The 12,688-nt window shown below is 48.6% G+C and overlaps 1 long non-coding RNA gene across 1 annotated transcript; it reads right to left on the bottom strand.

The window, feature by feature from the left end:
- Positions 1 to 10,339: 10,339 nt before the first annotated feature.
- On the bottom strand, positions 10,340 to 11,612 carry LOC118159169. The gene is made up of 3 exons (XR_004747037.1): positions 11,152 to 11,612; positions 11,078 to 11,079; positions 10,340 to 10,366 (listed from the first exon to the last, which is right to left on the bottom strand). It is a non-coding gene; the product is annotated as an uncharacterized LOC118159169 (long non-coding RNA).
- Between the last annotated feature and the right edge of the window lie 1,076 nt (positions 11,613 to 12,688).

Below are 12,688 nucleotides of genomic sequence, written 5' to 3'. Positions count from 1 at the left end.
AAGGGATATTCCATAACACCTGATGTCACACTCAGCAATAAAAGGGGTCTCTCGTGGGGGAGGGTCTCTCCTGAACAACCGGTACGTGTTTTGAGGCCCTGCTTCCCGGGACGTGGCCGAACATTGCTCGTTGATGGGAAGTAGAGAATAACTTTTTTTTCCTTTCTCTCTGTGCTTCCGCGCGACCTTGTTGTTTCTTTTGTTTCTTTTTCTCCCCATTCCCCTTCCCTTTAATGAAATCATTCTCATCTCAAACCTCGAGCTCTTTGTGTTGTCTTTTCTCCCCCTTCCTCTTTGAGGAGGGGAGGAGTGAGAGAGCGATTGTGGTGGAGCTCGGCTGCCCACTCGAGTAAAACCATCGCACCATGCCCTGGTTGAGTTTGTAATCTTGAGGCATATGGGCCTGGCAAAGAGCAAAGTCAGGACCCTGAACTTCCGAAGAGCGAACTTCCAGACATTTAAAGACCTAGTGGACAAGATCCCCTGGAACACTGTCCTTAGGGACAAAGGAGCTGAGCAGAGCTGGAGACTCTTTAAGGATGAGGGGGGAACTATAAGGGGAACTACAGACTGGTGAGCCGCACCTCTGTGCCTGTCAAGATCATGGAACAGTTCCTCCTGGAAGCAATATCAAGGCACTTGGAAGACAAGGAAGTTATCTGAGACAGCCATCATGGCTTCACCAAGGGTAAATAGTGCCTGACCAATCAGGTGGCTTTCTACGATGGAGTGACTGCATCAGCTGACAACGACCAACCAATGTCATCTACCTGGGCTTCTGTAAAGCCTTTAACACGGTCCCACATGAGATCCTGGTCTCCAAATTGGAGAGATATGGTTTTGAAGGGTGGACCATTCAGTGAATAAGGAGCTGGCTTGAAGGTCGCACCCAGAGGGTGGTGGTCAATGGCTCTATGTCCAAGTGGAGGCCGGTAATGAGTGGTGTCCCTCCGGGGTCTGTCCTGGGACCGGTGCTGTTTAATATCAATAACATACACAGTGGGATCGAGTACACCCTCAGCAAATTTGCAGATGACACCACGCTGAGTGGTGTGGTTGATACAAGGGAAGGAAGGGATGCCATTCAAAGGGACCTGGACAAGCTGGAGAAGTGGGCCTACGGGAACCTCATCAACAAGTCTAAATGCAGGGTGTTACAACTGGGCAGTGGCAATCCGAGACGTATACAGACTAGAGTACAGACTAGAGGAAGAACCCATGGAGAGCAGCCCTGCAGAGAAGGACTTGGGGTTCTGGTGGATGAAAAGCTAAACATGAGCCGGCAGTGCAAGCTTCCAGCCCAGAAGGCCAACTGCATCCTGGGCTGCATCAAAAGAGGAGTGGCCAGCAGTGAGGTGATTGTCCCCCTCTACTCTGCCCTTGTAAGGCCCCACTTGGACTACTGCATCTACGTCTGGAGCCCTGTTGTGGTTTAATCCGGCTGGCACCTAAACACCACACAGCCGTTTGCTCACCCTCCCCCCTCCCTCTCTGGGATGGGGGAGAGAAACGGGAAAGTGAAGCCTGTGAGTTGAGATAAAGACAGTTTAAGAAAGGAAATAATAATAATAATAATAATATGTACAAACAAGTGATGCACAATGCAATTGCTCACCACCTGCTGACCGATGCCCAGCCCAACCCCGAGCAGCCGGCATCCCCCCACCCCGGCTAGCCACCCCTATATATTATTCAGCATGACGTCAGATGGTATGGAATACCCTTCTGGCCACTTTGGGTCAGCTGTCCTGGGTCTGTCCCCTCCTAGCTCTTGCTGCACCCCTAGCCTGCCCGCTGGCAGGACAGAGCGAGAAGCTGAAAAGTCCTTGGCTTAGTGTAAGCATTGCTCTCCAGCAATTAAAACATCAGCATGTTATCAGCACTCTTCTCATCCTAATCCAAAACATAACACCTTACCAGCTACTAGGAGGAAAAATAACTGTCCTAACTGAAACCAGGACATATATCCACCCCTTATTCCATACCATTTGTGTCATGCTCAGGTTACACTCTTCCCAATACATTCTAGTTAATCACTATTTTCATCTATGGTAGTGATGACACACAGTATTACATAATAATTAACATAATATAACTCAACTCATGGGCTATTCTCACCCAGTATTAAATCCCCTTGAGGTACACATCAGACCTCCCCATTCTTTTGCATTACCCACCAAGTGCATCCAGGTCCTTGAGCAAAAGCAATCCCATTAATGGATTTGCCTTTTCCTGAGGCAGGAATATCCGAAACTGTTTTACCCAGCATGTTTCTTACGTGCACTACAGGAACTTTATCCCCTTGTACTGTACGTAACAGGTTTGATTGGGCAGGTCCAGCTCGATTGGCAGATCCCCTAGTATTGACTAACCAGGTGGCCTTTGCCAAATGTGTGTCCCAATTTCTGAATGTCCCAGCACCCATTGCTTTCAGTGTAGTCTTTAACAGTCCATTGTATCGCTCAACTTTACCGGAGGCTGGTGCGTGACAGGGGATGTGATACACCCACTCAATACCATGTTCTTTGGCCCAAGTGTCTATAAGGTTGTTTTGGAAATGAGTCCCATTGTCTGACTCAATTCTTTCTGGGGTGCCATGTCACCATAGGACTTGCTTTTCAAGGCCCAGGATAGTGTTCTGGGTGGTGGCATGTGGCACAGGATATGTTTCCAGACATCCGGTGGTTGCTTCCACCATTGTAAGTACGTGGTGCTTGCCATTGCGGGTTTGAGGGAGTGTGATGTAATCAGTTTGCCAGGCCTCTCCATATTTATATTTCAGCCATCGTCCTCCATACCAAAGAGGCTTTGACCGTTTGGCTTGCTTGACTGCATCATGTTTCACAATCATGAATAACCTGTGCTATAATGTCCATGGTCAGGTCCACCCCTCGATCACGAGCCCATCTGTATGTTGCATCTCTACCTTGATGGCTTGAGGTGTCATGGGCCCATCGGGCTATAAATAATTCACCCTTATATTGCCAGTCCAGGTCCACCTGAGCCACTTCAATCTTGGCAGCCCGATCCACCTGCTGGTTGTTTTGATGTTCTTCAGTAGCCCGATTCTTGGGCACATGAGCATCTATGTGGCGTACCTTTACAACCAGGTTCTCTACCCAGGCAGCAGTATCTTGCCATAACACTGCAGCCCAGAAGGGTTTGCCTCTGCGCTGCCAGTTGTTCTGCTTCCATTGCTGTAACCACCCCACAGGGCATTTGCTACCATCCACGAATCAGTGTATAGGTAGAGAACTGGCCACTTTTCTCGTTCAGCAATATCTAAAGCCAGCTGGATGGCTTTCACTTCTGCAAGCTGACTCGATTCACCTTCTCCCTCAGCAGGTTCTGCAACTCGTCGTGTAGGACTCATACAGCAGCCTTCCATCTCCGATGCTTTCCCACAATGCGACAGGACCCATCAGTGAACAGGGCATATCGCTTCTCATTTCCTGGTATCTTATTGTGCAGTGGGGCTTCTTCAGTATGGCCCACCTCCTCCTCTGATCATATCCCAAAGTATTTGCCTTCTGGCCAGTCCATAATCACTTCCAAGATTCCTGGGCGACTGAGGTTTCCTATTCGAGCCCGCTGAGTAATCAGTGCAACCCCCTTGATCCATGTAGCATCAGTTGCATGATGTGTAGAGGGGACCCTTCCTTTGAACATCCAGCCCAGTACTGGCAGTCGGGGTGCCAGGAGGAGCTGTGCTTCAGTACCGACCACTTCCGAAGCAGATCAAACTCCTTCATATGCTGCCAATATCTCCTTTTTCAGTTGGAGTGTAGCAGGCCTCAGATCCTCTGTATCCCGGAATCCAAAACCCTAGGGGTCGACCTCGAGTTTCCCCAGGTTCTTTCTGCCAGAGGCTCCAGGTGGGGCCATTCTCCCCGGCTGCGGTGTAGAGCACATTCTTTACATCTGGTCCAAAACATAGCACCTTACCAGCTACTAGGAGGAAAATTAACTCTGTCCTGGGAAATAAACAGGATGAGCTCAAGATCTGTGTTCGGTCGCGGGGCCACGATCTTGTTGCGATCGCTGAGACGTGGTGGGACAGCTTGCATGACTGGAACACTGTCATTCATGGAGGGCTATGTCCTCTTTAGGAAAGACAGGCGAGGGGGTGGGGTTGCCCTTTATGGGAGGGAGCAATTAGAATGTACCCAGCTCCACCTGGGGGAGGGTGAAGGACAAGTGGAGAGCTTGTGGGTGAGAATTCAGGGGTGGGCTGGTATGGGGGACACTGTTGTGGGGGTGTACTAGAGGTCACCAGATCAGGAGGAGGAGGTTGATGAGGCCTTCTACAAGCAGCTGCTAATAGCTTCACGATAACGGGCACTGGTCCTCATGGGGGACTTCAATTACCCAGACATCTGCTGGGTAAGCTACTCTGCTAGGCGTGCGCAGTCCAAATGGTTCCTACAATGTGTTGAGGACAATTTTCTGACGCAGGTGGTAGAGGAGCCGACGAGGCAGGGGGTGCTCCTGGACCTTATTCTTACCAACAGGGATGGCCTTGTTAGGAATGTGAAGGTTGGGGGCAGCCTGGGATGCAGCGACCATGAGATTCTGGAGTTCAAGATGGAACTTGGTGAAAGAAGGCTAAAAGCAGGATTGCTACCCTGGACTTTCGGAGAGCCAACTTCGACCTCTTCTGGGAACTGCTTGGGAATATCTCATGGGCTAGGTTGCTAGAAGGCAAGGGTGCTTCTGAGAGCTGGGCTACATTTAAGCAGCACTTCTTCCAAGCTCAGGATCAGTGCATCCCGAAGAGTAGGAAATCGGGGAAGGGAGGCAGGAAACCTGTGTGGATGAGCAAGGAGCTCATTGATAAGATCAAAAGGAAGAGGAAGGTCTCTGAAATGTGGAAAAAGGGGCTGTCCTCTTGGGAGGAGTATAGACATGTTGTCAGGGCCTGCAGGGATGCGACGAGGAAGGCTAAAGCCCACCTAGAGATGAGGCTTGTTAAAGAGATAAAGGATAATATGAAGTTGTTTTTTTTTTGTTTTTTTTTTAAGTATGTAAACAGCAAAAGGAAGACTAGGGATAATGTGGGTCCCTTGCTGAACGAGGGGGGTGTCCTGGTAGCGGGAGACGCCGAGAAGGAGGAGATACTGAATGCTTTCTTTGCTTCAGTCTTTGCTTCAAGAACTCCCCCCCCCCAGGACTCCTCGCCCCTGGAGAGAGGACAAAGGGTCTGGGAAAAGGAGAGCTCCCCCCTGGTGGACGAGGGAGTGGTTCGGGAGCGTCTGAGTGGGCTCAACGCACACAAATCCATGGGTCTGGATGGGATGCATCTGCGTGTGCTAAGGGAGCTGGCAGAGGTGATCATCACAAAGATGATGCAGGGCCTGGAGTAACTTCCCTATGAAGAAAGGCTGAGAGACCTGGGTCTGTTCAGCCTGGAGAAGAGAAGACTGAGAGGGGATCTCATCAATGTGTATAAATACCAGAGGTGTGGGAGACAGAAGGATGTAGCCAACCTCTTTTCAGTGGTCTGTGGGGATAGGACAAGGGGCAATGGCTGCAAGATAGAGCACAGGAAGTTCCGCACCGACATGCAAAAGAACTTCTTCATGGTGAGGGTGATGGAGCACTGGAACAGGCTGCCCAGGGAGGTTGTGGAGTCTCCTTCTCTGGAGATATTCAAGGCCCATCTGGATGCCTACCTGGGCAACCTGCTCTAGGGAACCTGCTTTGGCAGGGGAGTTGGACCCAATGATCTTTCGAGGTCCCTTCCAACCCCTACAATTCTGTGATTCTGTGATCTTTGTGACCCTCTGCTGGACTCTTTCCAGGAGATCCCTGTCTTTTTTGTACTGGGGAGCCCAGAAATGGACACAGTACTCCAGGTGAGGCCTGACCAGGGCAGAGTAGAGGGGGAGGATCACCTCCCTTGACCTGCTGGCCACGCTCCTTTTAATGCACGCCAGGATCCCATTGGCCTTCTTGGCCACCAGGGCACGCTGCTGGCTCATGGTCAACCTGTCGTCCACCAGGACCCCTAGGTCCTTCTCCGCAGAGCTCCGCTCCAACAGGTCATCCCCCAGCCTGTACTGATACATGCAGTTATTTACTTGCAGCATTTTTTCCGCACAGATGCTATCTTTAGGCAGAATTTGTTGAAGTTTTATAGAAGTGTCTGTTTTCTCAAAAAACATCAAAAAAGAAGCCTAAGCATAGACTGTGAAGAACTGATTCCCTTTAGGGAGTCTGTAGTTTTTCATAAGGATCCTTTCAAAAGAAGGAAGGAGATCACACAGGGTGGGGTTCTGTCCTGTTTTGGACAATGTTATTAAGCTCAAGTAAAATCTTGGAATTACCGTTCCTCTCTCAAGGCAGGTAGTTTACCTCTTCCCATTTTCTTTCCTCTAAATTATACCCCTTATATATATGGGTGCTCCCTGCACCTCTTAAAGGTGCAGGCGCAGGCCATCCCCATATGCTGAAAGACGAGCTGGCGGGGAAGAAGACCAGCCTGGCTGAACAGAGAGCTTTGTCTAGAACTCAGGAAGTAAAAGAGGGTTTATGAACTTTGGAAGAAGGAGCAGGCCACTCAGGAGGACTACAAAGATCTTGTGAGGCTGTGAAGGGAGAAAATTAGAAGGGCCAAAGCCCAGCTGGAGCCCAGTCTTTCTACTGTGGTTAAAGACAATTTAAAACGTTTTTAAAAATTTTTGTTTGGGGGGGAAACATAGAGACAAGAGATGAGGAAAAGGCTGAAGTATTTTATGCCTTCTTTGCCTCAGTCTTTAGCAGCAAGACCAGTTGTTCTCCAAGTACCCAGTTCCCTGAGCTGGAAGACAGGGATGGGGAGCAGAATGAAGCCCTCATAACCCATGAGGAAATGTTTACCAACCTGCTACTCCACTTAGATGTATGAAAGTCTACGGGGCCAGATGGGATCCACCTAAGGGAACTGAGGGAGCTGGCAGAAGTGCTCAGCAAGCCACTTTCAATAATTTATCAGCAGATCTGGTATCAGGGGAAGTCCCAGTTGACTGACAGCTACCAAATGTGACACCCATCTACAAGAAGGGCTGGAAGGAAGACCCAGGTATCTACATGCCTGTCAGCCTGTCTTCAGTGCCAGGGAAGTTTATGGAGCAGATCATCTTGAGTGTCATCACATGGAAGATACAGGACAACAAGGTGATCAGACCCGGACAGCATAGGTTTACAAAAGACAGGTTCAGTTTGACTAACCTGATCTCCTTCTAAGACAAGGTGACCCACTCAGTGGATAAGAGAAAGGCTGTGGATGATGTCTCCCTAGACTTTAGTAAAGATTTTTACACTGTTTTCTATGGCATTCTCCTAGATAAAATGACTGCTCATGGCTTGGAGAGGTATATATTTCTCTGGGTAAAAAACAGGCTGAGTGGCCAGGCCCAACGAGGTCTGGTGAATGGAGTTAAATCCAGTCAGTGAAACAGTCACTAGTTAAGTACCCCAGTGTTCAATATTGGGGCCACTTCAGACTGGGCAATGAGACGCTGGAGAGCTGCCCCGCAGAGAGGGATCTGGGGGTTTTGGCTGATAGCAAGCTGAAAATGAGCCAGCAGTGTGTCCTGGTAGCCAGGAAGGCCAACCGTATCCTGGGGTGCATCAAGCACGGCATTGCTAGTCAGTCGAGGGAAGTGATTGTCCCGCTCTACTCTGCGCTGGCGCGGCCTCACCTAAAGTACTGTGTGCAGTTCTGGGCACCACAGTACAAAAAGGATGTGAAACTATTGGAGAGTGTCCAGAGAAGGGCTACAAAGATGGTGAAGGGACCAGAGGGGAAGACGTACGAGTAGCAGCTGAGGTCACTTGGTCTCTTTAGCCTGGAAAAGAGGAGGCTGAGGGGAGACCTCATCACGGTCTACAGCTTCCTCACGACAGGGAGTGGAGGGGCAGGCACTGATGTACGGTACCCCTCGCACAGGGAAGTACTTGGCAGTACACCAGGGAATCTGGTAAACTCATAGGTGTGTGGTACCCCTTGCACGGTAAAGTGCTTGGCAGTACACCCCCATTTTCCTGAATTGGAATGTTAGTGTGTGATACCCTGCAGGAGGTAAATTTCTGTAGCAGCACAGTGACAAGGGCTAGGAAAAATGGGAAAATATGGGTTCCAGGGGACAGGGAGATATCCCTGGGGGAGTGCCTACTGACAGTTCTTCCTGAAGAATGATAAGAAATTGGAAAAATAATCTCAAAATTAGAGGAGATGATAAAAGAAGAAAATGGTTAAATATTGTGTATCAGTCTGGACAAAAGAACCAATTAAGGAAACAGCAGTATTTTGGCCAAAATACAGGTCTGGTGAAAATTCAGGCTTTAAATTTATATGTAAACAATAAGATTCCTTTTTCAGAGAAGGAGCCAAGTTATGCTCCCTATAATCTTAATATTGCACTGGTGGCAGCAGCAGTCACTCCAGGAAGGGAGACAGGGACTGCAATTAACACTGTCCCTAGAGAAGAGCGTACTCTAGGCTCTGGTAAGAATTAGAAGAAGGTAGAAGAGATACTGAGAATTTTGCCTTCCCTGATACTAACAGTACTGACACTGAGTATCCTCTCAGGTGAACTCCCCTCTCTCCTTACCGGCAGAGAGGTGTTAGGGGTTTTAAGAAGGAGATGAAGTCTTTAATTGAGGACCCCATCAGGCTAGCTGAACAATTAGACCAGTACCTAGGGCCTAACTTATACTCTTGGGGGAAAATGTCTATACTATGTTGTTTACAGGGGAAGAAATGAGAATGATCAGGAGGAGAGCTCCTATACAAGAATGGGAAGGAGCTCATCCTCTGGGACCAGGGGTAATACCGGCAGAGCAGGGGTGCCCACTTGCTGATCCTGGCTGGAGTGGTGATAGTGCGCAGCACAGGGGTCATGTGGGAGACTTGGGGTCGGGGTGAGGGAATGCTCGGGGTGAGTCCCGTGGACCCGGTGTCCCGGGGGCTCTTGAAAGTTCATTTTGTGGTTGGAGCCTGGTCAGATACATGAGGCGGGGGCTCCGGAGGGTGGGAGGATGTAGTGAACAGTCAATGGGGGATCCTCCTTCAGGAGGCCCTGAAGGTGTATGTCAGGATGGGAGATGAGAAGGAAAAGCAGAGAGCGAAACTAATGGTATTGACAGTGTAGCAGGTAGTGAGGCAGAGGGTTGGAGAAAGAGGAAGAAAATCTTCAGGGGGAGTCAGGGCCAGGACGGAAAGGAGAGGAAGAGAGATGAAGGAATGGCAGGCAAGGAAAGCTACCTGTGTTGCAGCCTGAATCCTAGCAGGGAAAGGCTTTGATAAGATGTTTTAAGCGTAGCCAGGCTGGACACTTCAAATAGGAATATCCAGAGTGGAAGAAGGAGGAGAGAAGGAAAATGGGATGAAATATGGTATACTGATATGTTGTTTCAGCATCCTGGAGGGAGAAAGGTATGGAATTAAGCTGGCCAATGACTGAGACTTTGGTGAAAGTATAGGATGGAGAAAGATAGAAAGAAGTGTTAAAAAGGGTTATTGAAGGTGTTAAAGGTGTGGTATTTGACAGAGCTGTTCGAAGTTGAATGAGCAGGGAAAGAGGATGTAGACATTATCTAAGTAACAGTCTAGAAGTTTTGGTGTATTTGCTGTGGTGTTTGGTCAGTTTCCCAAGTATCGGGGGAAGGGGGGAGATGGGGACGGGGGGGACGGGGGGGGGGGACGGGACAGCCTGCTCCACCAGGGACCTCTCCACAGGCCACAGGGGGGCTTTGGGTCCAGCGCCTGGGTGCCTCCTCCCCCTCCTTCTGTGCTAACTTTGGTGTCTGCGGGAAGGTTTCTTGCTCCTCGCTTTCCCAGCTGCTGTTGAGCAGCAGGAGTTTGTTTGTTTGTTTGTTTGTTTCCGTTTTCTTGGATGTGCTCTCACAGAGGCACAGACTGTGTTGCTCATGGTTTGGCTCTGGGCAGTGGTGGGCCCCTTTGCGGCCGGATGAAATTGTCCATAATCTGCCACGGAGAGGCTTCTGGATTCTTCTCAGGGGGGCTGCCACTGCAGCCCCCCCCCCAACCTTGCCATGTGAACCCAATACACTGGGAATACCAAGCTGAGACTAGGGGATAAAATGATCAGTGGGAAAATACTGTATGTACCCAAGACAGGGACTAACTTGTTGGGAAGGGATTTGATGATGAAATTCGTCATTCAAATATTAAATTGTTAGACTGGAATAACAGTGTTATTAATGGAGTGCTCTCAGGCCCTGAGAGCAAAGATATATTCACCTCTGACTGGAAAGACCCTGAAATGGGGATGGAAGAAACAATACAGATGGACGGTTTTACCTCAGGGGTTTACAGGGGCAATGATTTATTCGTGCAAGGTCTAGAACAGATTTTGGAGCACTTCACACAGAATCACAGAATAGTCTAGGTTGGAAGAGACCTACAAGATCACCGAGTCCAACCTCTGACCTAACGCTAACAAATCTTCCACTAAACCATATCCCTAAGCTCTACATCTAAACGTCTTTTAAAGACCTCCAGGGATGGTGACTCAGCCACTTCCCTGGGCAGCCTATTCCAGTGACTAACAACCCTTTCAGTAAAGAAGTTCTTCCTAATATCCAACCTAAGCCTCCCCTGGTGCAACTTGAGCCAATTCCCCCTCGTCCTGTCGCCAGGCACGTGGGAGAATAGACCAACCGCCACCTCGCTACAGCCTCCTTTCAGGTACCTGTAGAGTGCAATAAGGTCACCCCTGAGCCTCCTCTTCTCCAGGCTAAACAGTCCCAGCTCCCTCAGCCGCTCCTCGTAAGACTTGTTCTCCAGACCCTTCACCAGCTTCATAGCCCTTCTCTGGACTCGCTCAAGCACCTCCATGTCCTTCTTGTAGCGAGGGGCCCAAAACTAAAGGCAGTACTCGAGGTGCTGCCTCACCTGAGCCGAGTATAGGGGGACAATCACTTCCCTGGACCTGCTGGCCACACTGTTTCTTATGCAAGCCAGGATGCTGCTGGCCTTCATGGCCTCCTGAGCACACTGCTGGCTCATATTCAGCCGACTGTCAACCAATACTCCCAGGTCCTTCTCTGCCAGGCAGCTTTCTAACCACACATCTCCCAGCCTGTAGCTCTGTTTGGGGTTGTTGTGCCCCAGGTGCAGAACCCGGGACCTTGGCCTTGTTGAACTTAAACCTCCTGAGGAGGTATTACTGTTACAAATATGTGGATGATCTTTTATTGTCAGGACAGGAGAAAACAGTTGTGAAGGAAGCTACTAACAAGCTATTCAACTTTCTGGGAAAACAGGGCTTGGGTGTATTGAAAAATAAATTACAATATGTAGAAAAAAAGTCAAGTATGTAAGGCATCTAATGTCTGAGGGAAAACAAAGAATAAATCCAGAGAGGATTAAGGGAATTGTTGAAAACTAAGAAAGAACTAAAAAGTTTTAAGAGAAAGGGTTTTTTTTAAGGAATCAGGAGCCACAAAGTCTGAGGGAAAATGGATACTCCCTGATGGGAGAGAAATGATGAATAAAGAACCAATGAGGCAAATATTAACTGTTTTACTTCAAGAGAGTCATTGGGAGGTGCAAGCAATGTGTGATGTTGTGCTAAGAAAGTTTGTCTGTGTAGGATTATACACTTCAGTGAAGCAAATATGCAGAGGATGTAACATATGTCAAAAGCTAAATGAAAAGGTCATCCGTAACCCACCTAGAGGGGGACGGGAGCTAGGGATTCGACCTTTCCAAATTATACAGGTGGACTTCACTGAGTTACCTAAAGCAGGGAGACTTAAGTACTTGTTTGTCCTAATTGACCAGGTGACTGGATGGGTGTAAGCTTTCCCCTTGGTATCTGCCACTGTGAACACAGTGGCTCAGGTATCACTGGAGTAAATAGTCCCTAGATATGGGATAGTTGAAAATATTGATTCAGATCAAGGAAGTCATTTCACTTCACAAGTACTGCAAGGGTTAATGCAGTCCTTAGAGATTGAGTGGGATTTTCACACCCCCTGGCACCCCTCCTCTTCTGGGAAGGTGACGTGAATGAACCAGACATTAAAGAAGCAATTAACTAAATTAGTGTTATAAACCCAACTTCCTTGGGTAAAATACTTACCCTTAGCACTCCTCCAGGTTCAAACAGAAGAAAGGATATAGGAATTTCACCATATGAGATGCTGTTCGGATTACCCTATCTGGGCAGAAGGGATGAGATACCACAATTCAAAACAAGAGAGAGTTTTCTTAAGAACTGTATCCTGGGGTTGTCCTCTTCTTTGTCATCTCTCAGGGTTTGTGGGTTGTTGGCTCAAACCCCGCCTTTGGAATTCCCCATTCACCACCATCAACCAGGAAATTGGGTCCTGATTCAGACCTGGAAAGAATCAAAACTCCGGCCTGAATGGAAGGACCATTACTAACCACTGAAACAGACGTAAGAACTGCAGAAAAAGGTTGGACTCACTATACTCGAGTGAAGGCATCTGTCGACCCTAGTACCTGGGAAGCTGGTCCTACAAAAGACTTGCTGGAAATTGAAATCAAAGAGAAAAATCTCATAGTGGACTCGGAGCAGGATAAAAGCTTACAATTGTAAACTAACCTTTTATTTTCACAGTTAACTAAGGAGTATGACTTACGATTGAGAGAAAGGACTGGCTATAGGGAATCGAAGTGCTCCCGAAGGGTTTTTGTTCTAGTGGTGGTGTACAT

Source organism: Oxyura jamaicensis, unplaced genomic scaffold, assembly GCF_011077185.1.
Source record: "Oxyura jamaicensis isolate SHBP4307 breed ruddy duck unplaced genomic scaffold, BPBGC_Ojam_1.0 oxyUn_random_OJ68289, whole genome shotgun sequence".
NCBI classification, from domain to species: Eukaryota; Metazoa; Chordata; class Aves; order Anseriformes; family Anatidae; genus Oxyura; species Oxyura jamaicensis.
The sequence above is the reverse complement of the archived record's forward strand: the minus strand, read 5'-3'. Positions and strand labels throughout refer to the sequence as shown.